Source organism: Myotis yumanensis, unplaced genomic scaffold, assembly GCF_028538775.1.
Source record: "Myotis yumanensis isolate MYYU_CA2020_CCGP unplaced genomic scaffold, mMyoYum1.0.hap1 SCAF_3, whole genome shotgun sequence".
Classification (NCBI taxonomy): domain Eukaryota; kingdom Metazoa; phylum Chordata; class Mammalia; order Chiroptera; family Vespertilionidae; genus Myotis; species Myotis yumanensis.
Window position 1 is genome coordinate 54,024,737 of NW_027223754.1, and position 24,589 is coordinate 54,049,325.

At 38.3% G+C, this 24,589-nt stretch overlaps 1 pseudogene; it reads left to right on the top strand.

Moving 5' to 3' along the window:
• The first annotated feature begins 213 nt into the window (after window positions 1-213).
• On the top strand, window positions 214-1,269 carry LOC139006141 (F-box only protein 31 pseudogene; annotated as a pseudogene).
• The last annotated feature ends 23,320 nt before the right edge of the window (window positions 1,270-24,589 follow it).

Consider the following 24,589-nt stretch of genomic DNA (forward strand, 5'->3'; position numbering starts at 1 on the left):
TGCCTGGGGCTTGGGCTGGAGGACAGGGAGGGGGCACTGGGAAAGGGAGGCCACTGTTAATGGGTGTGGGTTTAAAGTCCTACAATTGGCTCCTCTCTGAGGGGGCGAGGCTAGGCCTTGGAGGCGTGGCTGCACTCCTGGGTGGGACAAGCCAGTTTAAAGCCCCTCTGAGGCACAGCAGCCCAGGCTGTAGTGGCTATTACACCCGGAAGCATGGAGGAGCGCGCTTGCCTCTGCGGTGTGGACTCTTCACGGGGATGTAGGTGTCATCAGAAGCGCCAGAGCCCAGCTGAGATGTCAGCAGCCGATGTCAAGCAGGCCCCCGCAAGAGAGCAAGTCGAGGCAGACGCTGCAGCTCGGTGCTGTGCGGGGAGTGGAGGAATCGTGAGCCCCATGCCACCCCCACGGCCCCCGCACTGCTCCCTGCAGGACTTTCCGATGGAGATGCTGGTGGAGATCTTCGCCTTGCTCCCCGGCACTGACCTACCCAGCGTGGCCCAGGCCTGCACCAAATTCCACCACATCCTGCACATCGACAGCATCTGGAGACGGCGCTGCCGCGAGGAGTTTGGCTTTCATGAAAACTTGCAGAACCTGGAGATGATGGGTATGTCTTACCGAGAAGTCTATGCGAAGCTGTTCCACCCATATAGACACATTTTGGGGTTGTGGCAGCTAGATACTGAGGGCTCTAGAACACTGCTGAATGTCGCGGTGGACGGCTTATGCATTACTGGCGGGACGTACAGGCATTTGCTTAACACCCATGTGCGTGGCCCAGTACATTTCAAGCCCTGGTTCAGAATTCGCCTGACGGAGAGGAAATCAGCCGCGGTGGAGTGCATGGCAGGCCGCATCAGCAGGCCCCACAACCACCACATGCAGATTCAGAAGGACAGGCTCACCATCCAGTGCAAGAGGACAGACCACCGAACGGATTCACCAAGGTGGCTTAGGGGAGAACGGGGGCGGGGCGGGGTGCAGGAGGAAGGACAGCGGTATGACTGCCTGACCTACCGCCGCCTCTACCTCCCGCCACGCCATCCGGACGACCTCATCAGGCCAGGCCTCTTCCAATACTACTACGAACCCTTCGACCTAAAGATTGCCATGCTCAGCTTCCATGGTAAGTGTGCCCAGGTCACCGATATCACGGGAGACTCCAACGGGATGTTAGAGATCCACCTCATGCACCGCATCCAGCTGCGAGATGGCGAGATCTTCCGCAACTTCAACGAGCTCTCCCGCGTGGTCCAGGAGATTGACGAGCAGGTGACCCGGGAGCAGCAGCAGCAGCAGCAGCGGCAGCAGCAGCAGCAAGAAAACGGGACTGAGGAAAGCCAGGGCCATGGCCGGCAGAGCCCTGCCCAACCCAGCGCCGGGGAGTCCGGGGCTGCCGCTTCGGGGGAGCAGCCTGTCCCGTTTGTTCTGCCTGTGGGCGTGCGCACAATAGACCGGAACTACCCCCGAACCTGCAGGATGTGTTTCTATGGCGTGGACACTGTTACTGTTAGTTTTCGTGGCTTCTCCTACACCTGGCGCCACGCTGGAGTCTTCATCCTGTTCGATGAGGACCACTTCGGGTTCATCTGGCTGGAGGCGAAATACTTCTTCCTGTTCGGCAGAGTCCAGGACACCTTCCAAAATGTGGAGGCGCCATCCCCGCAGGCCTTCCTGGAGATGCTCAAGGACATTCAGTCCGGACCCCCTGGGAGGAGCAGCTTGCATGCACTTTGAAGATTTGACTTTCTGACCAGGTTACCCACCTTTGTTTGTTTTTTTAATCCTCACCCGAGAGTGTTTTCCCATTGATGTTTAGAGAGAGTGGGGGAGAGAGGGAAAGACAGAAATAATCAATGTGAGAGAAACAATGTAAGCTACACAGTTTGTGATATTTTCTTATGGCAGACCTAGCAAGTTATTATAGTGACTAAATTGAAATTGTCTGAGTAGTAGAAAGTGCCAAAAACCCACAAAACATGCAAAAATCTATTGTATTGGTTGCCTCCTGCCCAAACCCGGACCAAGGCCAGGCTGGATAGGAGTCAGCAACTGAGGTAGAAATAAACTTTAGACCAGTGGTTCTCAACCTTCCTAATGCCGTGACCCTTTAATACAGTTCCTCATGTTGTGGCGACCCCCAATTTCATTGTTACCAATTGAACATAATTAAAGCATAGTGATTAATCACAAAAACAATATGTAATTATATATGTGTTTTCCGATGGTCTTAGGCGACCCCTGTGAAAGGGTCGTTCGACCCACAGGTTGAGAACTGCTACCTTAGACCTTTCCATCCGCAGGTCCAGGCTCTATCCACTGAGCCAAACCAGCTAGGGCTGAGCATGTCTTTTTAAAAAGAAAGAAAAAGGAAGGATCCTAAAATTAGATAGTGGTAATTGGTAGATTGTACAACTCTGAATATAATAAAAACCACCGAATTGTACATTTTATTTTATTTAATTTATTTTTTTTAATTAAATCTTTATTGTTCAGATAAAAAAAAGAAATTTATATGTTAAAATCGGAATCGCTAGTATCTCAGAATGTGACAGTATTTGGAGATAGAATCTTTAAAGAGGTAATTGAGGTAATATGAGGGGGTCTTTTGTGGGGCTTAATCCAATATGTCTTGTACCTTTAAGAAAATGTGAGACACACCAGACATGGGTACACAGAGAGGAAAGACCATGTGAGGACATACCAAGTAGGAGGTCATCTGCAAGCCAAAAAGAGAGGTCTCAGAAGATAGCAACCCTGCTGACATCGTGATCTCCAACTTCCAGCTAGCAGAACTGTGAGAAAATAAATTTCAGTTGTGTAAGCTACACAGTTTGTGGTATTTTCTTATGGCAGACCTAGCAAGTTATTATAGGGACTAAATTGAAATTGTCTGAGTAGTAGAAAGTGGCAAAAACCCACAAAACATGCAAAAATCTATTGTATGCTTTGCCCTATTTAAGATAGTGCTTCTCAGGAAATTAATGAATTATCAACTACTTTACTCTAAGTCTAAGACAAAATGCAAATTTGCTTCCTCCTATGTTCAAGAGTATGTCCTACCAACAAAAATTTAAAATATCAATTGTAAGTAATATATAAATTAAAGTATAGAAAATATAATTTATATACACCTGCAGAATAAAGGTATTATTGAAAATTTGCCTTATGTGAAAAATATAGTCTATCTTTATTTATATAATGAACACTTAAAGTCATTATTTGGTAAAACATTTCTTCATGTTTATATGGTTATATTTGACTAATTAAAAAACCCTAAGTAAATACAGGATTTTAAAAGTAAACTATAATAAGTTTGAATAGTTTTGTGCATTTATAAATAACATATTTCACATAAAAATTGCCCAGTTTCATTTATTGATTACAGATAATGGAAATCCTTATTGGCTTTGCCTTGAGAGAAATTTTATTTACAATGACTTTGGTTGTAGATAAGCTTCACTTAAAATTTCAGGGCTGTCATATGTGAACGGAATGCTCTCAATCTTTATGACAGTAAACTGAGATTTAAGGATGATACATCCAGTATTATTGTGAAGATTAATATAGATAGATAGACACAGAGTTGTATAACTGATATGTAATCTTTAAGGCATGATTCCCAAAGATATTACATAGTTAATATCAGCCTTCTATTTAATAAGCAGTTGATTATTTTTAATTAAAATTTTTTTAATTTATTAAGCAAAACACTTCAGTCTGGCCAATTCCTCATTATTATTTAGTCGGTCCATCATTATCCCCTAATCACATTGTAATCTATCCATAAACTGTCTATGTAAAATTTTGTGTCTTCATGCCTCCATCCTAATTCATGCCTGATATGCCTTCCTTACTTGCTTCTTTGCTTTGAAGGATAGTAAAATAATGCCACGCCCAAATATGCCTCTTTGACATAAGGATTATTTTGAGAAACTGCAAACGAAGGAGAAACTATAAAAATAAAAGTTACCCTTATGTAAGAGAAATTTACATTAGAAAGGGGGCTTGTCCCAGGAGGAGAGCTAGTAGCAGAGATCACCTTTCTTTCCAGAGAGACTTATGTGCACAGTTGGGCAACTTTTGTTTCAACCCATGAAACAGGAGATCACCAGTTTGATTCCCAATCAGGGTACATGCCCGGGTTGGGGGCTCGATCCCAGGTAGGGTGCCTGCAGGAGGCAGCCAATCAATGTTTCTCTCTCATCAATGTTTCTATCTCTCTACCATGCTCCCTTCCTCTTTAAGGTCAATAAAGACATATTTTAAATAAATAAATAAAATTACTCTTCAAATAAATTTTACCAAATAGACTGTATTAGTGTTGAACTAGCTTTCTAAGGCCAACCTGGAGCTACTCCTACCCAGGGTGCCACATCAGTAAACCAAAAGTTATATAACTTCCGTGTCCCTGTAAATGCTCACCTCAACTAGAAATGCATTATATTCAGGCAGTCAGTCCCCAAATATGAAGATAATGCTGGGCCTTCTCACACTAAGCATGGTTGACTCTGTGGCCACTGCCAACCAGATATTTTCTATTTTTGTTCATTGTTTTGTATTCTTCCGGAAGCCGGTCCATCCTTGCTGCTTGACACAGTCGCTGCAGGAAAGAAATCTGCACAGCATATATTTCAAGGGACCTGGCATATATAGCATATTGTTCTTAATATGTTTGCTCTCCTTAGCACCATGTGTTTTAACCAAGGTCACCTCCCCGAGAAAGGTTGTTTCCCCAGGTGGGGATTTTCCCTGAGGTTAGGGAGGGGATATTACCTCTTAACTAAGTGCCAGGCGGGTAGTTAATCACTTTAACTACAAACAATCAAGCTTAAACTAGATAATCTTTACTCCCTGGAATGGAGATAAGAAACGCCCTAACCTTTGCAATAGAAATTGACAGGATTAAAATCGATTGGTATATATACAGATGTAACAAGACAATAAACATCAGATCCTAACCAGAACTTTGGCCGGAGATCCTGGCTAGAGGTCCTGACTAGGCTGCTGATCAACTGAAGGCTGTCTTCGTGTCATTCCTTCTTCGCCGACTCCGTCCACACCTTTGGGGACCCCTGGACCTGCTGGGGTTGGACCCCAGCAGTATTCTTTATCCAATAAAAACTTTCTGCCTTCTGACCCATGATGTAGTACTGACTCAGGGTTGTTTTATTGAGCAGGGTTATTTCTTTCCCAGGTCCTTGTCCAGATGGATTCCAAGAATGAAGCCACAAACAAAATATGTCAGGTGAAAATTACAGAAAGTTTATTGCAAGCAAACACTACCTCTAAAACCTTAATTCTAATTTCCAAGCCTTAAGCTCTGTCCCTCTTGGTGCAGAGGGTCAAAGCCGACACCTAAGAAAGGTGTCCTCTAAGTTCCTAATCCTAAGACTATCTCTCCTGGTTGGACAGAGAGGCCCCAAAGAAGGGTGCTTTCTTTGTCTTGTGGTATTAAATAGGCTGGAGACTCTCCTTTTCTACTGTGGGACCTTAGTCCTGTAATCAGCTCCCATGACCCCCACATCCACACTTTTCCTTGTTTGATCATCTTATCTGTTTAGGTTGGAGTCACTTTTGATTGATCTTGTGGTTTTCTCCCAGTTGTGCTGGCAGAGATGTCTTATCTTATGGCTCTCCCAGCTGCTCAGGTCAGGGCTACTGTTGGTCTGACTTATGGTCACTTTAATTGCTCAGGCCAGAGATACCCCTATGTGTCCTTGGTTTATGGCTGTTTTAATTGCTCAGGCCAGAAATATTTCTATCTGTCTGTGGCATTTCTCTATCCTCTGTACAAGTAAGACAAGCATCCTGGCGTCTTCAAGTCTCTATATATGTATTCCTATCCCATGGACCCTCCTCATTCCATAGACCTTCCTAATTAAGCTAGCTAGCTAACCCTTTCAGTTCTCTGAAAGACTATCCACTTCATGAAGTGTTTATACATGATGTTAGAATCACCTAAGTATTCTACTTTAATCACTTTTATTAACAATTGGTTGCAGGCTAATAGTTATATATGTCGAGTTTTCTTCATGCAACCAAATTTTTTTAAATAAATCTTTATGGTTGAAAGTATTACACATGTCCCTTTTTCTCCCCCATTGCCCCTGCCTCACCCCCCCCCCCCACCCAGGCCTTCACCACCCACTGTCTATGTCCTTAAGTTATGCATATACTCATATGAGTTCATTGCCAACCAACAATTTTGAGCACTTCCCATTTCCAGGGCACTATTACAGGTTTAAAAATCAGTGAATTAGCAATATGGCTTCCTTGTTCTCATAGACCTTGCATCCAGACCTTGAAGATGTATAAAACACAAATAAGCAAATTAACAAAATATTTCAGATGGCTATATGTGAATAAAATAGAAAAAAATTATACAATTTAATGGGTAGTGGTAGAGGTTAGGGAGGCTTCTGAGAAAGAGCCAAACATGAATTGGAAAAGATCAAGCATTCCAGGCAGAGAGAAGAGCAATGCAAAAGCCTAATGCAAATAATCTTGACATATTCAAGGAAGAGTAAGAAAGCAATAATGCAGTCCTTATTTAAATCAAGTGCCATTCAAATATAATTGTAGGCTTTATGGTTTCTTTTCTAAAGAGGCTTACAATAACAATGGGACATGATATTGGATACTGGAGTGAAATCACTTGCATCTGTACTCAACAGACTTCAATGTGTGCTGTTGGAATTAGAGAAGATCAGTTTTCTTCACAGCCTCTATTTCTGAATCAGGGAGGTTGGAACTGAAATAGAAGCAACAAAAGACTAAACCTGACTTCTTCAAGGCAGGAATCCTATTAGGACAACATCTAAGAAATTAATAATATACTTTACCAGGTCTGTGGATGGATATCGTATATAATAAAAGCCTAATATGCGAATTGTCCCCTTGACTGGGAGTCTCGTCACACTCACTGCATCTCTGCTGTACTAAGGCGGAGGGGGCACACACAGGGGCCTGGGCTCCCAGGTACTGCCCAGGGTCCAGAGGTCTGGGACCTGCCCTTCCACGCTTGTGCTTCGATAGCCAGCCAGGCTTAGGGACCACATGCATGCATGAATTTCATCCATCCAGCCTCTACCTTTAATATAGATAGATATAGATGATATAGATATAGATATAGATATAGATATAGATATAGATATAGATAGATATAGATATAGATATAGATGATATAGATATAGATATAGATATTACTGTTTTGTTCTTGTCTGCCTTCTATTTTATCTACATGACTGCTTTTCTATGAGTGGAGTTTTCCAGTATGTCTTTTCCTCTATTCTATATTTCTCTTATCCCATGAGATATGTAATTTTTCTTCGTTATTCATGATTTGTCAATTTATAAATATATCAAAATTCTTGTTGAAATTTTTTTGATATACACTATATTTTAGAATTGTTACACTGAGAATTGAAGATAATACATATCTATTTTAAACAGAGAATTATTAGACTAATTTCTCTGTTCTCAAAATTATAATTTAACTAATGTAGTCTAAAATGTCACTAGATTTTACTTTTTAGCTTTTTTTTTTTTAAATATATTTTATTGATTTTTTACAGAGAGGAAGGGAGAGAGATAGAGAGTTAGAAACATCGATGAGAGAGAAACATCGACCAGCTGCCTCCTGCACATCTCCTACTGGGGATGTGCCAGCAACCCAGGTACATGCCCCTGACCGGAATCGAACCTGGGACCCTTGAGTCCGCAGGCCGACCCTCCATCCACTGAGCCAAACCGGTTTTGGCTTTAGCTTTTTTTGAAACATCAAAGTTTTTAGTAAGTTAAGTATATGGAAAAAGTGAATATATATATATATATATATATATCTGTCAAGTCCTTTCATTTAAAATCATACAACAAATTATAAAATTACTGTAGCAAAAATATTCAACTGTCTCTTCCTAAACTCCATGGCATGACTTTTTAGCCTCATTGCTCAAATATATTTTATGGATATCTCATCTACAGTTTCTCACCTTTCCCAATTGACTGTTAAGTCTGAGATTTCTCACACCTGGCAAATAAGAGTTCAGGCCATAGCACAAATAATCTGTCAATCACTTAGCCAGCAATGAGAGAAACATTGTTCTTCCTCTACAAGGAGCCAAAAAAATTGAAGCCCCTAGCAACTCCCAAGTGTAATTTATGCTATCAAAGAACATACTGAATATAATCCTTGAAAAGGAGGTGCTAGATATGTTGAGTCTTAAAAAGTATACCCTGACCCTCAAAAAACAACAATCAAATATGATTTTCTCTGATTATCTTTTAGTTTAACAATAGTAAGAACTCTTTTCACTGTTTTGACAAATATTCTGATACCCTGAATGGCAAGCTGGAACTCTCATTAAAGGTTCTTGTCCTATGAAGTTTAAAGAGTAAAATTCACTGACTAAAAAATTTTAAGCAAAAGCATGGAAGTTTATTGCAAGCATATACAAACTCCCCCTGGGGAGGGTTTCCCCTTTGGGGAAAATTTGATCTCCCCCCCAAATGGGAAAAACCTAGTCCAGTGAGTCTCTTTGTCTACGGGTTTATAAATGCTCATAGTTTTTTTATCTGTTCATCTCACGTTTTAATCAGACCTTTCCTTATTTTTATGTCCCCTGTCTTTTTCCTAATTGGCCACTTTCCTTTTCCCTGCATGGTATCAGTTTCAGTTTCAAAGCTCACCTGGTGCCCCCCTCTGCATCTCCCCCATATCTTTTAACATTCTTGTAAACAATCGGGTTGCTTGGAGTGTCTCTGCCCATCATGTATGCATCCCTTTCCCAAGAACACTTCCCCCCCATCACCTTTTCCCTAAAACTGCCTTTCCTATCTCTGAAATCCTCTCAATACTAAACTAGACTAAGGAGAAAGTTTCAAGGGAAAATCGGAGGCCTATCAAACCCACATCAACCTAGCTTGATTCTAAAATTATTATTATTAATAAAGTTTATCTAGCTTATCACATGAGATATTTTCAACCTCCACATTGTTTTAAACTTTCATGATGAAATATATAGGGGTAGAATGATCACCTTAGGTCTTATGCATAACAAGTATATAATGCAAATTATTTTTCAACATTAGCAGGAATCACATGAAGCATCCTGGAGAATATGGAATAATGGGCTAGTAATGTTTCCCTGATATCCTGTGGAGAAATATGCTTTTATCCAAGATGCAGCTGAATCAATCTGGGTTGTGTCTTAAAAGGAAAAAAATAACACATACACACACATTCCAGATGATCATTCATATTCTTAAAACATATTATTAAAGTAGAAAAAGTATAACTTCTAGTATTTGATATAGACATGTTGGTTGAATTGATAAGTTTAAAATATCCATGAATTAATATTTTGAAAACTAAATGCAGGTGATATATATATATATATATATATATATATATATATATTCCAAAGTTATTTTATTTCATTAATTCAATTAATTGAATGTAAGAAAATAAACATTTCATTATATGCCAAATATTCATTTTTGCCTGGTGTTTCATTGCAATTATAAAGGGGAAATTTTGTCTCAAACTTTAAAAAACAACAACAACTGACCTCTTACACATATTCAAATATTTACAAACTATAGCAAAATAATTTCTGGTGATGTTAATTTAGTTTGTTCTTTAAGGTTAAATATTCATTTAAATTTATTTTCCATAAAATTTAAAAATATTCCTTATTTAAAAATTTATTGATTTAATGCATAATTTGAAACCATACACTGAAAATAAGTTTTAAAGAGTTTAATAGTTATAGCACATACTTTATCCATAGAAATTTTAAATTCAATAATTTCTATCATTCCATTAAAATACTTTTTATATTTTGATGGTAAACTGAAGTTTTCATAGTACAATGCAAATATGATTATTAATTCAGTTGAATTTTGCTAAGTGGTTGACATTTTATATCATCATTCTACTCCATTAGAATAAACATAACAACTCTAAAAAACTCAACTATCCAATTGAAAATTTTGCTCTTGGTGAGTCAAATTTGTTGATTAACTGAAGAAAACTGCAGATAAATTTACAATAAGAACAGTTTTGCCACACTTAGTACTTCACAGTTCTACAAATTCTGTAATATTAGAGGCAATTTTGAAAAATCTAAATACCATGCCACTGGAAAGGCTCAACAACCCAGCTCACTTGCCAAATAGACTGCCTTTTTCTCATTAATCAGCTCATACATCTAGAAGGTGTTGTTTTTACTAATTCATAGAGAAATCCAATATCCTCCTTCCTATCTAATAATAGACAAACATGGTAAGTAGCCGTACCTCCGCTACCCTTCCCATTGGCTAATCAGGGTGATATGCAAATTAACTGCCAGCCAAGATGGTGGTTAACCGCCAACAAAGATGGTGGCTAATTTGCATACTCGCAATGATGGGAGGCGAAAGGGGAAGGATTGAAGACAGTGATCAGAAACCCAGGCGCAGGCAAGAGCCAGGGAGCAGGGCAAAGGTTGGCCCTGGAGGCCACCTTTGCCCTGCCACCAGTGGGTAATAAGAGAAGCCTGAGGGGTGGGGCAGAGAAGCGGACACAGACAGCAATGCAGAAGCTGGATGCAGGGGCAGGGAAGCGGCTGCCGCTAGCGTCCCCGGCTTCCGACTTCTGTGATGGGTGACCGCAGAAGCCCAGAGCCCTATGGCCACAGCTTCCCTGCCCCACACCCAGCTTCTGCGATCCGTGAACCCAGAAGCTGGATGCAGGGGCAGGGAAACAGCTGCTGCCAGCATCCCTATCCGTGGCTTCCCTGCCTCGCACCCGGCTTCTGCAATGGGTGACCACAGAAGCCCAGTGCAGGGACGATCACAGAAGCCAGGTGCGTGGGCAGGGAAGCAGCCTTAACCAGCTTCCCTGGCTGGGGCTTCCCTGCCCCACACCTGGCTTCTACAATTGATGATGCCTATTTTTGCATGACACGTAACTGACTACCCTCCCTGGAAGCACAGAAAAAGAAGAAGCCCCCAGAAGAAGAAGCCGCCCACCTTTGGTCCTAGCGCTGGCTGCAGCCCAGGAGATGGACAAGCTACTGGCCAGAGGTCCCAGGCTGCAGCCACCCAGAGAAGCTACCAGCCCTGTGGTCCAGGGCGCCAGCACCTGTGGCCAGGGAAACAGGTTCCCTCTTCTCCTACTGTAGTCATTACTTCAATATCCCTCTTCTGAATTTCTCTCCTGTGCTGCAACCCAACTCCACTTTTCATCAGGATACGGAACAGAGAGAGCAGTGTTAAAAGCTTACATTTTTAAGCCGGTAAGGTTGGTACTTAAACATATAAATGGAAAACTAGAGTCTTTAAGGTAACAAAGGCTACAAAGGACAGAGACAGTGCATGACCTATTATATCCAGCAATCCATATGGGGACTGAAAACTTTGCAATGATGACAATTACTGAAGATATGAATCAACTAAAATAGTTGACAGGAACAATTCTTCCATCTTTGAAAATATCTACATCAAATCTGTTTAAATAGATTTTCATCTGCATAATATAACACATTCTGACAAGACCACCACCACCACCAATGTAGTCAGTGTTGTGCCGTAAAATGTTTAATAACTGAGGGCCCCCCCCCCCCCCGAGTGCACAAATTTTGTGCATCGGGCTACTAGTATAGTAATATAACAGTGTTTTAACAACATTTTCCAAGCATATGCAGTATCCCATTAGGTTACTTGGTAATATTCTAGTACTCTTTTTCTCTTTCAGCATTTTCTTTTGAGTTTTGCATGAATATTGACAGGTCCTGACATTCTGTGCTTAATATACCTTAATGGTATTTTATGCACTATGGAGACTTGGGAAATAAGAGTGACAAACGAAGCAGGACATCACTCTGAAGAATGTAATTTGTATTGATATATTTCAAGCCTGACTTATCCAGACTTATATTGAAACCAAAATGTGGGGAATTGTTTCAGTCCAAGTTATTGTCTCATGAAATAAAAAAATAAAGTCACAGACAAAAATGATGAATGGAACCAAAGTTTATTGGGAGGAGCCAGTGCTGGCAAAGGTGTAGTTGGGGTTCCAGGAGCAGGCCAGTGTCTGGAGCTTCCTTTCCATGTGACAGTCAGGAGGGACCTAGAGAGTATGATGCTAAGCAAAATAAGCCAGTTAGAGAAAGACAAGTATCACATGATCTCACTTATATGTGGAATCTAATGAACAAAATAAACTGATGAACAAAATAGGTACAGAGGCATGGATGCATGGAATTCACTGACAGATCTCAGAGGGTAGGGAGGAGGGGAGAGGGGCAGAAAATAACCAAATAATTTATATGCAAGTATGCATAGCCCATGGACAGAGACAATAGTGTGGTGAAAGCCTGGGGTGGGGTGGGAATGGGGTGGGTGCATCAATGGGGAAAAACAGGGGACACCTGTTATACTTTCAACCTTAAAGACAAGTTTAAGAAACAACAAAAAACATGCCTTAATTTTTGGTCTCTCTGCTCTGTATGACTTTCTTAGAAATAGCCCAACTTTGCAGCTTTTGAAGGAATTCAGAATTCAATTGGGAAAATTCTCAATAATGAAAAATAAAAGTGCAAAATACAACCTCAGCTGTCCCTCTCCAATTTTTAATGTTTATTTCAAAGCAAGATAAGCTCCTAAGCACTGTTGTTGAGCACCTGCTGTTTAATACTGTCAACACTCAGACCCCTCTTGACGTGATTTACAGCACAGAAAACGTTTCTGAATGTAGCCTTTGGACAAATTATTCTATATGCCTATCAAGCAGCACAGACATGATTGGCTATGTCCCCTTCTTGAGCCACCCCTTCTTGTAATTCTTCAAATCATATTCTAACATACCCCTGCCTCCATGACATAACTCATTACCTACCACAGCTTTTGATGCTTCTTCAATATTCCCACTTAACAATGAACTCCAAGATTAGCCACCAGAGTTTTTTCAGCCCTAAATGAAGAAAAAAATTCTTCTGTCATACAGACAACATGTAGATTTGTCTAACTAATTTTAAATTCTTACAATAACCTAGTCCAAGCTACCGTCATGTCTTGGGAAACTGGAATAATTTTTAACTAATCTTCCTGAATCCATACTTTATTTAAAGTGTTAAAACTAAAAATAGTAAATTTATTTTACAGAAAAATAAATGATCATATCGATCCCCCATTCATTGCTCCTAACGTAGTAAATGAAATCCACAGCAAAACCTGACTCTTATAAAACCATGCATGCTTATTTGTCACATCATTCTATGAATGCGGTCTCTCTCTCAAAATATATTTTTGTCCTGTACTCACCCTTCCTGTGATGACATGAGATGACACAATGCTATGTGATGAAATTGGGTTGAGGTGCTAAGCAAAACTGGCACAAGTTTTATTTTCTTTCACAATTTCGCAGATAGAAGATTTGTTCTTACTGTAGATTTTAGCATCCTCAACATACAATTTTTTCCCCCTTAATTTGAGAACTTTCACCTGTTCACTTACAGGAAGCACTTTATGGCTTCTCTTTGGCATGTCCGGATTGCCAGCATCACTACTTTTGTGCTTTGGGACCATAAGTAAGCAAAATAAGGGTTCCCCGAATACAAGCACTGGGATAAGGTGACTTTGATCTGAAAAAACAATTAAAAATAAAATAAACACAAGAACTTTTATTAGTACCTCTAATATCCAATGTTCCTTGATGCCTGAGTGATTCTGCCCTTGTTGTCAGCCCCAGACCTCAGCCTCATTTCACACCTCACTTTCATTCTTCATTTATCAGCTTAAGATTTATTTACTCTGAAATGTCGTCTATGCCTCTTTGAAAAATTTATTTCCCTATATACATGACTATATAAGATGTTTACACGCATTGTTTAGGGAGATTTTTTTGTCCCCTATGTGATAAAGGACTCTTAAAGGACAAAGAACTCTATAAAACAAAAATAAAATAGCAAACAGTTAAATTTTAAAATGTGCATGAGATCTGTACTGACACCTTACCAAATCAGATAAACAGTTGGCAAACAAAGACAGGAAAAGGTGCTTGGCATCTTTTGTGTTTAGATATTGCGAACTAAAATAACAATGAGATACAACAACAGATTAGGCCAACAGATTAGGATGGCTAAAATTATAAAACAAGAACAAAACAAAAAAAACACTCTGAGAATATAATTTTGGGAGACTGTATGAAGCAATAGGTACTCTCATTAATTACTAGTAGGACTATAGACTTCAAACACTTTGGAAGACAACTTGACAGTTCCTGACAAAGCTAAACATAGCCTTACCATATGATCTGACAATCAATCACACTCCTAGGTATTTCTCCAAGTGAATTTAAAAGTTCTATCCTCACAACACCTGTGTTTGAATGCCTATAGTAACTTAATATAGACCAAATTGGAAACACTATAAGGTCTTCATAAAAATAAATAAACTGGCATATCCGAACAATAGATGAACTTAAAATATATTTATATTAGGCAATAAAAATAAATAAGCTATCTACCTATTTAAAAATATGGATGGATCTTAAGTTCATACTGTTGTGTGAAACAAGCCAGTCTGAAGTGAATACATGTTATAATTACAAATATATGACATTCTAGAAAAGGCAAAACTATAGTAATGGTAAAAATATATATATATTAACAAATGTCATTGATTTGTGAGGAGCGGAAGAGGGTTGAATAGAAGAAAAACATTTTTAGATCAGTGAAACTATAGTTGACCCTTGAACAATTTCAAAAAATGAAGTTTATTTTACTGTGTACATTATTTAAAACACTTAAAAATTGTACTCTCCCATATACTTATATGTGTCTAAAATTTACTTTAATAGACAATTTTTCAGACTTTTACTTGAATGAAAATGTGCCTTTACACCTGAGATCTAGATATGTAGATACATCAATATAAATAAATTTCATGATAAAATTATTTCTGTCATTATTTCAATTTTTCACATTTAATGTTCAAGTAAATGAATATTGACTATTCCTGTTTTCAAAATACATAGTGAAAATATCATTTGCCTTGAGTTGGAAAAAAACCTCCAGTTTCCTCTGACTCTGAGTTCTTACCCATGATTTCTCAGGACCCAGTAACTGATTTGATTTAGCACTATGGCCTTGTCCTTATTGGTTGGGGAAATTTCTGTATGACATCTTGTTAAGGGTTAACTAGCTAGCTTAAGATAGGAAGCGGGGGCCGGGGGGGGGGGGGTGCGTCCAGGAATGATGGAGGAATTTCTGGCTTGCACAATTAAAAACAGCCCTGACATGAGCAGCTGGGAGAGCCATAAGGGGTAAAAAATAATCTCTGGCAAGGACAACTGAGAGGGGGTCCATGGGAGATGAATGCATAGATGGGGGCTTGGAGATGCCAAAATGTTTACCTTACTTGTACAGAGGATAGAGGGATGTTGCAAGATAAGAGGAGAGGAAGAAGGGGACACCATGTGGGCTTTGAGCTTTGAAACTGATACCATGTAGCAGAGTGACCAATGAGGAAAGCACAGGGGTCCTAAATCAAGGAAGGGTCCAATTAGAAAGGGTCAGATTCAGACAAAGAACTTCAACATATATAAACCAGAAACAAAGGGACATGAGACACATTTTCTTAGATTGATTTTCCCATTAGAGAGAGAGAGAGAAAGAGAGAGAGAGAGAGAGAGAGAGAGAGCAGGCTTTTCCCATTTGGGGGGCCTTTCCCAGAGGGTCCCCTTTTGGGAACCCCATGCCCAGTTGGAGTTTGTATCTGCTTCCAATAAATTTCTACATTTTTTTTTTTTTTTTTTTTATTAAAGAAGACTTTTTGTCTGCGAGTTTATTCTTCAAACTTCTTGAGGACAAGGACCCATGAGAAGAAGTCTGCACCTCGAACCTAATGTTTGTTTCAATATTAAATATTTTAAATGTCACCATTGAATAACTGCATACTAGCTGCAGCAATCCTTCCAGAGTAGAATGATGGGAGTTTTTCATAGCGGATGTAATTGAGAAATTATTGTACTTTCAGGCAATGTGTTTGGTTACTTTTCTGCAGGTACCAGGTAACAAACTATTTTTGTTGAAAACAACCATTGGGTGTTAATAGTTCTGTTATATTGATATTTCTATTGTTAAGCCAGTAGTTCATTGTTGAAATGTATTTTATTATTTTATTTACAGGAAGACTAGAAATATATTCTAGTTTTTCTATTTTGTTTGAACATCTTATAAAATTACTATGTAATATCCAAATGATTGTATGTCCTATGTCTTAATTTTGGCTGAAGAAAATTGATTTCATTATCCTTAAAGCAATAATTCATTGTATTTCTTTCTACTAATAGTTTTTTTCTGAAAAAAAATAGTTGAGTAAAAGATCATGTTAGTCAATGACAATGGTATTGTTGTTTACTGCTATTGCATTCTATAAGTATATTTTTAATTTATTGATTTTAGAGAGAAGAAGTAAGAGAGAGAGAGGGAGAGAGAGAGAGAGAGAGAGAGATCTCAACTTGTTGTTCCACTTATTTATGCATTCATTGGTTGATTCTTGCATGTGTCCTGACCTGGGATTGAACCCAAAACATTGGTATATTGGGACAGTGCTATAACCAACTTAACTATCTGGCCAGAGCCTATAAATAGTTGTTTTAGTTAGATTCACTATTATTGTGAAAGATTAAACCATTTTATAACAAAGAATCATGTTTTAATACATCATTTTGTCCACTATGATATAAATATTAATGTTCTGGATGTCTGAGTATCTGTATTAGTTTATTTAGAAGAAGCAATTTATTAATATCACTAATCAATAGACTGTGATAGAGAAACATTTTTTGAAAAATACCTTTTCCACAGAGCCTTTTATTCCCAGTACTCATGACTTTGACAAATTATAAGAATATTTCTTCCAGCCCTGGCCAGTGAGTTCAGTGGTTAGAGTGTCAGCCCTTACACCTAAAGGGTCTCAGGTATGATTCCCAGTATAGGACACATGCCTAGGTTACAGGTTCGTTCTGTGGTCCCAGAGTGCATGCTGGAGGCAACCATTCAATGTGTCTTTCTCACATGGATTTTTTTTTCTCTCTCTCCCCACCCCTTCCACTCACTCTTTCCTCTGTCAGCTTATAAATTCAAAGTATATATCATGTTTTTATTTGCTTAATAATGTACTCTAATAAAAAGCATTCAAAATATGTTAACCATCTGTATGTCAGCTTTACTTTTTCTTTAAAAAAACTTTGACTCAGGTTTTTGTAAACCTAGTAGTTTTGATGTATAATCCTATATTTTATAAACTATTTCAAGGTGAACAGTACTTTACAAAAGCTTAGTTTTATTTTGCTCATTATTGTTGATATCATACAGTGGATTCTACTGAGAAAAGTAGACATTTCCTTTGCAAAAACTTCTTCAAAAATTTTATCAGGGGAAATATCAGAAGGATGACCATGTTGGCTTTTACTTTCTTGTTAATAGTGAGACCATATCTACTCAAATAAGAACCAAAAACAACAGTTCTTGATTGTTCTCATTATTTCAAGCACCATATTTGAAAATTTTATTACCAGGAAGACCTCAACCAGTATGCAATTTGAACTCTTACAGGTTCAAGGAAGTTAAACTTGAGGCCCAAATCCTAGGTCCTACTGAAAGAGTTAAAAGTCACTGAAATGTGATGAACTTTATCATTTTCGCTTGTTTCTTCTATTCGATTTAAAATGCTCTGTTTTGCTTCATTTGAACTTGATTTTTTCTACTGAACTAGAACCTCAGTTGATGTAGCTCCATAATTTATTTAATTACTAGCCTTTTCTAGCTGAACAGCATTTTCATTGAATATACTTTTTAAAATATGTAAAAGTTATAATAATTTATACTGTTAGATACCATTTCTATATCTAAATCCAAAGTATCTAGGGAATTTGGGGCATTTTAATTCTTATTTAAATTTTATCAAATATAAAATTTAACTTAGTAGCACAATGTGTGACTCATAGCTAATAACATGCAAAATAAAATATTTATAATAAAATAATATCTATGCTAACTTCTATCAATATTAGTAGAATAGCTGTTTTCTGAAAAAATAAGCAAAGTTATTGGCAAGTTATCTACTTTTAGTTATATATTCTTTGTTTTGTTTACTTTATAAACCATTCTTAAACATTTCTGTAGAACCATTATTAATAATTTTGAATATATCTTCTATTTACACATTTATTTTTATGGAAGAAGTTGGGTAAAGTCATTATTTTAACACTAGAGGCCCAATGCACAAAATTCATGCAAGAATAGGCCTTCCTTCCCCTGGCTGCCGGCACCGGCTTCCCTCTGGCACCCAGGATCCGGGTTTCCCTCTGGCACTGGCTTCATCTGGAAGGACCTCCGGAATGATGTCCAGAAGGATGTCTGGTCTAATTAGCATATTACCCTTTAATTATTATAGATAACTATATAAAAAACAAATTACATATATATAAAGCCAGCGACCAGAATGCCATAATGACCAGAATGACTAGTCCCTATGATGCCCACTGCAGCCAGTGAACTTGCCCAATCAGGGGGTGGGGCTGCCGGCCAACCTCCCACAGCCCCTCCCCCCGACTGGCCCTGCCTCTGATGGGCTCCCACCACCCCATTAACCTGCAGCCCCTCCTCCCGGCCGGCCCCGCCCCGATCACTCACCTACCCCAATAGGGGGCAGGGCCAGCCAGCCAACCACCTGCGGCCCTGCCCCTGGCCGGCCCCACCCTTGATGGGCCCTCACCACCCTGATTGGCCCACGGCCCCTCCTCCCAGACAGCTCTATCCCTGATTTCGCCCCCCGCCCCACTCTGATCAGGGGCAGGGTTGGCCGGCCAACCACCCAAAGTCCCTCCCCCAGGCCGATGACACCCAATCAGCCCTCTCACTCCATTATGGGGTGGGGCAGGCCATACCACTGCCCACAGCCCCTCCCCATTGGCAGCCCCACCCCTGATCAGCCCCCATCACCTCCATTGGCCCGCAGCCTCTCCCCCCCAGCTAGATCCACTTCTGATCAGCCTCCCCCACACCAATCCGGGATGGGGCTGTCCAGCCAACCTCCCAAGGCCCCTCACTCTGCTGCTGGCCCCAATTGGCCCACCACCCCATTTGGGGGCAGGGCCCACCGGCCTGCAGCCCCTCCCCATTGATTGGTCCCTGATCAGGGCGGGCCTGCCCGCCAACCTCAGCCATCTCCTTCTCCCGACAGGCCCGGCCCCAATACACCCCGATTGGGGCCAGGCTGGGTGGACCCCACCTGTGCATGGATTCGTGCACTGGGCCTCTAGTTACTCATAATATATGTACAGTAGTTTGCAATCTTTCCTCTGCAGTGTACAGACTATGAGTAGTTCTTTTCCCAGTAATATGGCAAATTAATAAAAGATCATGTGCTAGTTGTACATGTACATGTGAATGTAGATATTTAGTTAAGAACAGTAATTAATTTGAAATAATTGCAACTAGAATGAAAAATTTTGTTAGAAAAATAATACTGTAAAAGGTGAAGAGAATGTTCAAAGTAGATCTAACAATGTTATAAGCTAAGAAATATAAATGGGTTCACTGATACAGTAAACATATTAGCAAGGCATGTTATTAAGACAAGGATTATTGATATATGATAAAGCTATATAAAAAGCTAGCAAAATAAACCATCCATGAAATGGCTCATATTTTTCCGAAATAATATTTATTCATAATTTTAAAAATGGAATGATATATTAAATAAGGGATTTTAATTAAGGGATATATTTTTTCTAGTAGTGTCTGTAGACTATGTATAACTTTGTGTTGCCAATACTATCTTTAGATATATTTTCTGATTAGATTTTTAGCAATGAGAATTTCTTTGTCTTATTTGGTAAGTCATTCTATGTGTATACAGATGGGAGAATCAAAAGCTTGGAACATTATTTAATTTTTTAGATGTTAGATATCCTGTTGGATAACCAGTCTGTGTTATTAGTGGCTTGTATATTACAATGGTAGAAACTGGCATATTTACAAAGCTAGGGTACTGATTATTTCCATGGTCTCCAATAGAAATATAAACCAGTTTCCACACCCTGAAAGTCATCTACCTCTCAGCCTCACACAAGGGCATCAGCCCTTGAATAGTCTCCAGAATGTCCTCATATGTCAGCTCTAGCTGTCAAACAAGAACACCAATATGCATCATACTGAAAGCCTAATGCATTCAATAGATGTAAGTGACCAGGATATTGGAAACGAAAGAGTAATGAGGAAAGAATTTATGGTCAGCACCTTTTGCTTAAGGAACTGTAAATTTTGTGTGCTGGGGTGAAGATTTCATTCTTAATTTCCACTAAGGACAGGGGGGGAAAAAGTAAGAAGAATTAAATCCTACAAGGTGAAAATAGTTCATGTCAGCAATCCTTCCACTACATTCAGCATTAAGCATTAGTCAAGCTTTTATAAAGTATGGGTACTGGCGGCATATTTGTTCTTCCTATCTTAAATCCATTCAACTTGAAAGCATTGCTCATGCAAAATGACAGGATGACAGGCTTCTTAGATAAGAAGAAAGAAAAAAACCTAACAAATCCGTATTTTACTAAGACCTTTTGGCACCATCTCACATGGTATTCTCATCAACATGCCTGATAAATTGCAGAATGTGCACAGGAGGGTCACACCCAGAGAGCAGTAATCAATGACCTTGTCAACCTCAAGCTATATATTTAAGAGGTATCAAAATATTTGACAAAGTGATATTCTTTATATATCTTACCAGAAGTCTCATGACAAAAAAAAAATTAGCTTGTTCATTAAATTAGCACATGACATCAAGACAAGTAAAGTGGCTACCACCTAAGAAATCAACAACAGATTTTTAATGATAGTGATGTTTTAAATAAATTCTATTATAACTTCATGGAAATGTATTTTACTACTTGATAAATACTGCATTTACACAATTGGACCCATAATGGTAGAAATGGTTTAAATACTTCAAACAAAAAGCATATAATTAATAATTAAGCTATGTATTTCCCCTTTATTTTCTTTTCCAGCATACAGTAGGCCTTATCTAAAACAGAATTTGGCTAGTCATCACTAATGTAAACTCTACCTGCTTCTCTATAACATACTAACAAATACACATAAGGTATGTAAAATTTATTCTGAAATTGTGAAGCTTCACAATGTCAAAATCTTTGATGAATTTCTTCATATTGTATATTCTCTATATTTCAAAATTGAGAAATAATTAAGAGTATACTCCTTCTTGGATAACTAAAAAATAACATTTTTGTATATAAATAACAGGTAGAAGAATATTCTCTTTCACTGACCCCTGATGTAGAGAAGAAATATCTGTACAATGAGAAATTCCTTTTTTGTCATAGGCAACTTTTAAAATATCAACCTCCATTGCATTCACAACTTTATGTAATCCTGTCCCCTTGAGTACAGTCTGGGTTTAAGGATTTGCTTCTACTGAATATGATATGACAGAAGCAATGGGACGTTACTAAGGTTAGGTTATAAAAGGCTGAAGTTTCGTTAGGTGTACTCTCTCAGTCTCTCTTGTATTTATCCTAAGGGATACTAGCTACCTAATTGTGAAGTAGCACTGAAAAGAGAAGCACCTGGCAAAGGAGCTAAGCCTACCAATGTCTATGTAAATAAGCCTGGATGTCTATCCCTCTCCATCAAACTTTCAGGTAAACCTCCAGCTGTAGTTGACAGCTGAACTTCTACTTTATGGTTGTTCTTGAGTCAGAGACACCCAACAAAGTAACGTCTGTAGCCTTGACCCCCAGAAACTGTGAGATAATATATATTTATTGTTAAAAGCTACTGTGCATTAATAGACAACAAATACAGATTTTATTATCATGAAACTGCCTAAAACATGAGAGTGGTTTTGAGACAAGGTAGTGAGTTGGGATGTGGAAAGCTGTTTCTGAAATAAATGGGATCTTGAAAAGTAGCAAGAAAATAATTTTAGGGACTCATGCATGGGAAACTTTTAAATATAGTGGTAAGATATATTGGGGTGAAAAAATAATACATTCTCAGAGATGTAGAGGGTGGGTGGGCTCAAGTAGCAGCTGCCCCAGGTCCTTGCTAATCCTCTACTTTGTCTTGGTTTTGGAAGCAAGCAAGCTGTCTTTCAAACTGTTCAGTCCCTTGCCTAGGTTTTCCTGGGGTTGTGCAAGGGCCCTCCTTCTATCCAATTACTTTCCTGGATCTTTTGATGTTTGGGGACCTTATCCTATTCTATCAAATCCTTTACCCAGATTCCCCCAGGCTAGACTTTCCATTATGGTCACCATGTGTATTCCTACTGCACATGCCTCATAGATCTGCCTCACCATCTGGCTTCTACAGGCATCTGCTTAGAACCTCCCCCTGGAGCCATCTGGATTGCTACTCCACATGTACCCAGCAATGAATTTCTGCCTTACTGTTTATCACCCTCTTTCATCCCCCCAAAGCCAGGCCAAGACCAGTTGTTTCTGGGATGATTGGAAAGCCAGTCTGTCCTTCCGAGGAAGAAAGGGACATTAATTTTCCCTGCAGGACAATGTGGCTGTCGCCCGGAGTATCTGGGAAGCTATCATTTCCTGACTTAATTAAGCTCAGCCAGTTTTCTCCCTTCTCTTTTGTTAGTTCCTAACTAGCTTCCAACATTAACAGTAGTGACGGCTTACATTCCCTTAAACAGACTGCTAGTAGAATTGTGTACTTTGGAATACTGAAGTTGAAAGCTTACACGAAACTGGAGAAAATCTTATTATAAATTGGATTGTGGGAAATGCTTGTTATGTAGTGGTATAACATTTAGGAACACTGCTACCTGCAAATATGTGGACATAACAAAATATTCTTTATGAACTGGGTGATTTACCTAAAAAGATATATGGTATTATATATAGAGAGAAGATAATATACAAATCCAAATAAGAATTATATATTTCATTAAGGTGGAACAAAGAGTAAGTACAATTGAGACAGATCTCAATGATAAAAGAAAATCTCAAAATCATTGAAAATTAGTATAAAATAAGCATATTATAAAAGAGATGATTTTTAAAGTATGAGATCAAAATCCTAATAATTTATAGCAAACATATAAAAGATTTATGAACAAGTAAAAAACAGATGTGCCTCAAAATTTACTAAAACATAAAACAACACAATACTACTTAAACAGATTTTGAGGTAAAAAATTGTTAATCTCTAAATTTCTATTGAATCGGTTTATATTGTTCATGTTAAAGAAAACCAAAATGCATGCTCAAATATTTAGTCTCAAATTTTAAGTATAAGTACAAATATACATATACAAATATAAGTGCATATATATGAAACAAAGCTATATAATATTATATATATATATATATATATAGCACTTATAAGTAAATAAACCTGAAGTCAAGTTTAAGGATTTCTTCTTTTAGATATAACATCATAAAGTTCTAATGTGTTAATACAAAGAAGATAATAAATTAAACTTCCAAATAATTTGGAGATTTTATATCAAAAGATTATTCAGGTATAATATACAGGTATTATAAGAAATTGTTGCCATAAATAAGATTAAGTTTATTAGCAGGGAATATAAAGAATTATCTAAAAATTATGTCATTTGTTTTATACATGTTAAGTCCAAATAGATGGATTCAGTTATGATATTGGTAATCATAACAGGAAGAAATATAAAATTTAAAAATACATCAATAATAACTAAAAATTAAGTATAATTTTCCCCTGGCCAAGTAGCTCAGTTGGTTACAGTGTCATCCCAATATGCCAGGGTTATGGGTTAGATCCTTGGTTGGAGGAAATAACAGGAGTCAACCAATGAAGATGTGAATGGGTGAAAGAGCAAATTGATGTTTTTGTTCTCTGCCTCCCTTCTGCTCTCTCTCTAAAATAAAGAAATAAAATTCAAATAAATAAATAAACAAAAATATAGTATAATCTTAAAATAATTGAAAAAGTTATGCAAACTAGAGTTCATAAGTATTTCATAAAACAAAGCAAAACACAATAGAAAGAAAATTAAAAAATATAGCAAAATGGCAGATAAAACTCAAACATGTAAGTCTCTACAGCCAAATCACCACTGCTTTTCAAAAGAGCAGATTGCCTAATTTTATAACCTTACTTTGCTACTTACTAACTGGGTAATTTGATAAAAATAATTTGAATACCCATGTATTTTTACAAAGAATGTAGAAAAATATGTGATAATAAAAAATACTAGTCTGTAGTTTTATTACATATGAAAGTTTACATATATGCATATTTATAAATACATATAAGTTCAGGTGTGCACATATAAACATGCATGTATAGCCACATATGAAAATTCACACATATGTGATATAAATATAATGCACATGCACATCCTATATAATAAAAGCCTAATATGTTAAGTGTCCGGTCGTCCAGTTGGGCATTCAACCAATCAAAGCATAATATGCTATGATATGCTAAGGCCACTCAACTGCTCGCTATGATGTACACTGACCACCAGGGGGCAGACAGTAGACTGGTCGGCCAGTCACTGTGATGTGCACTGA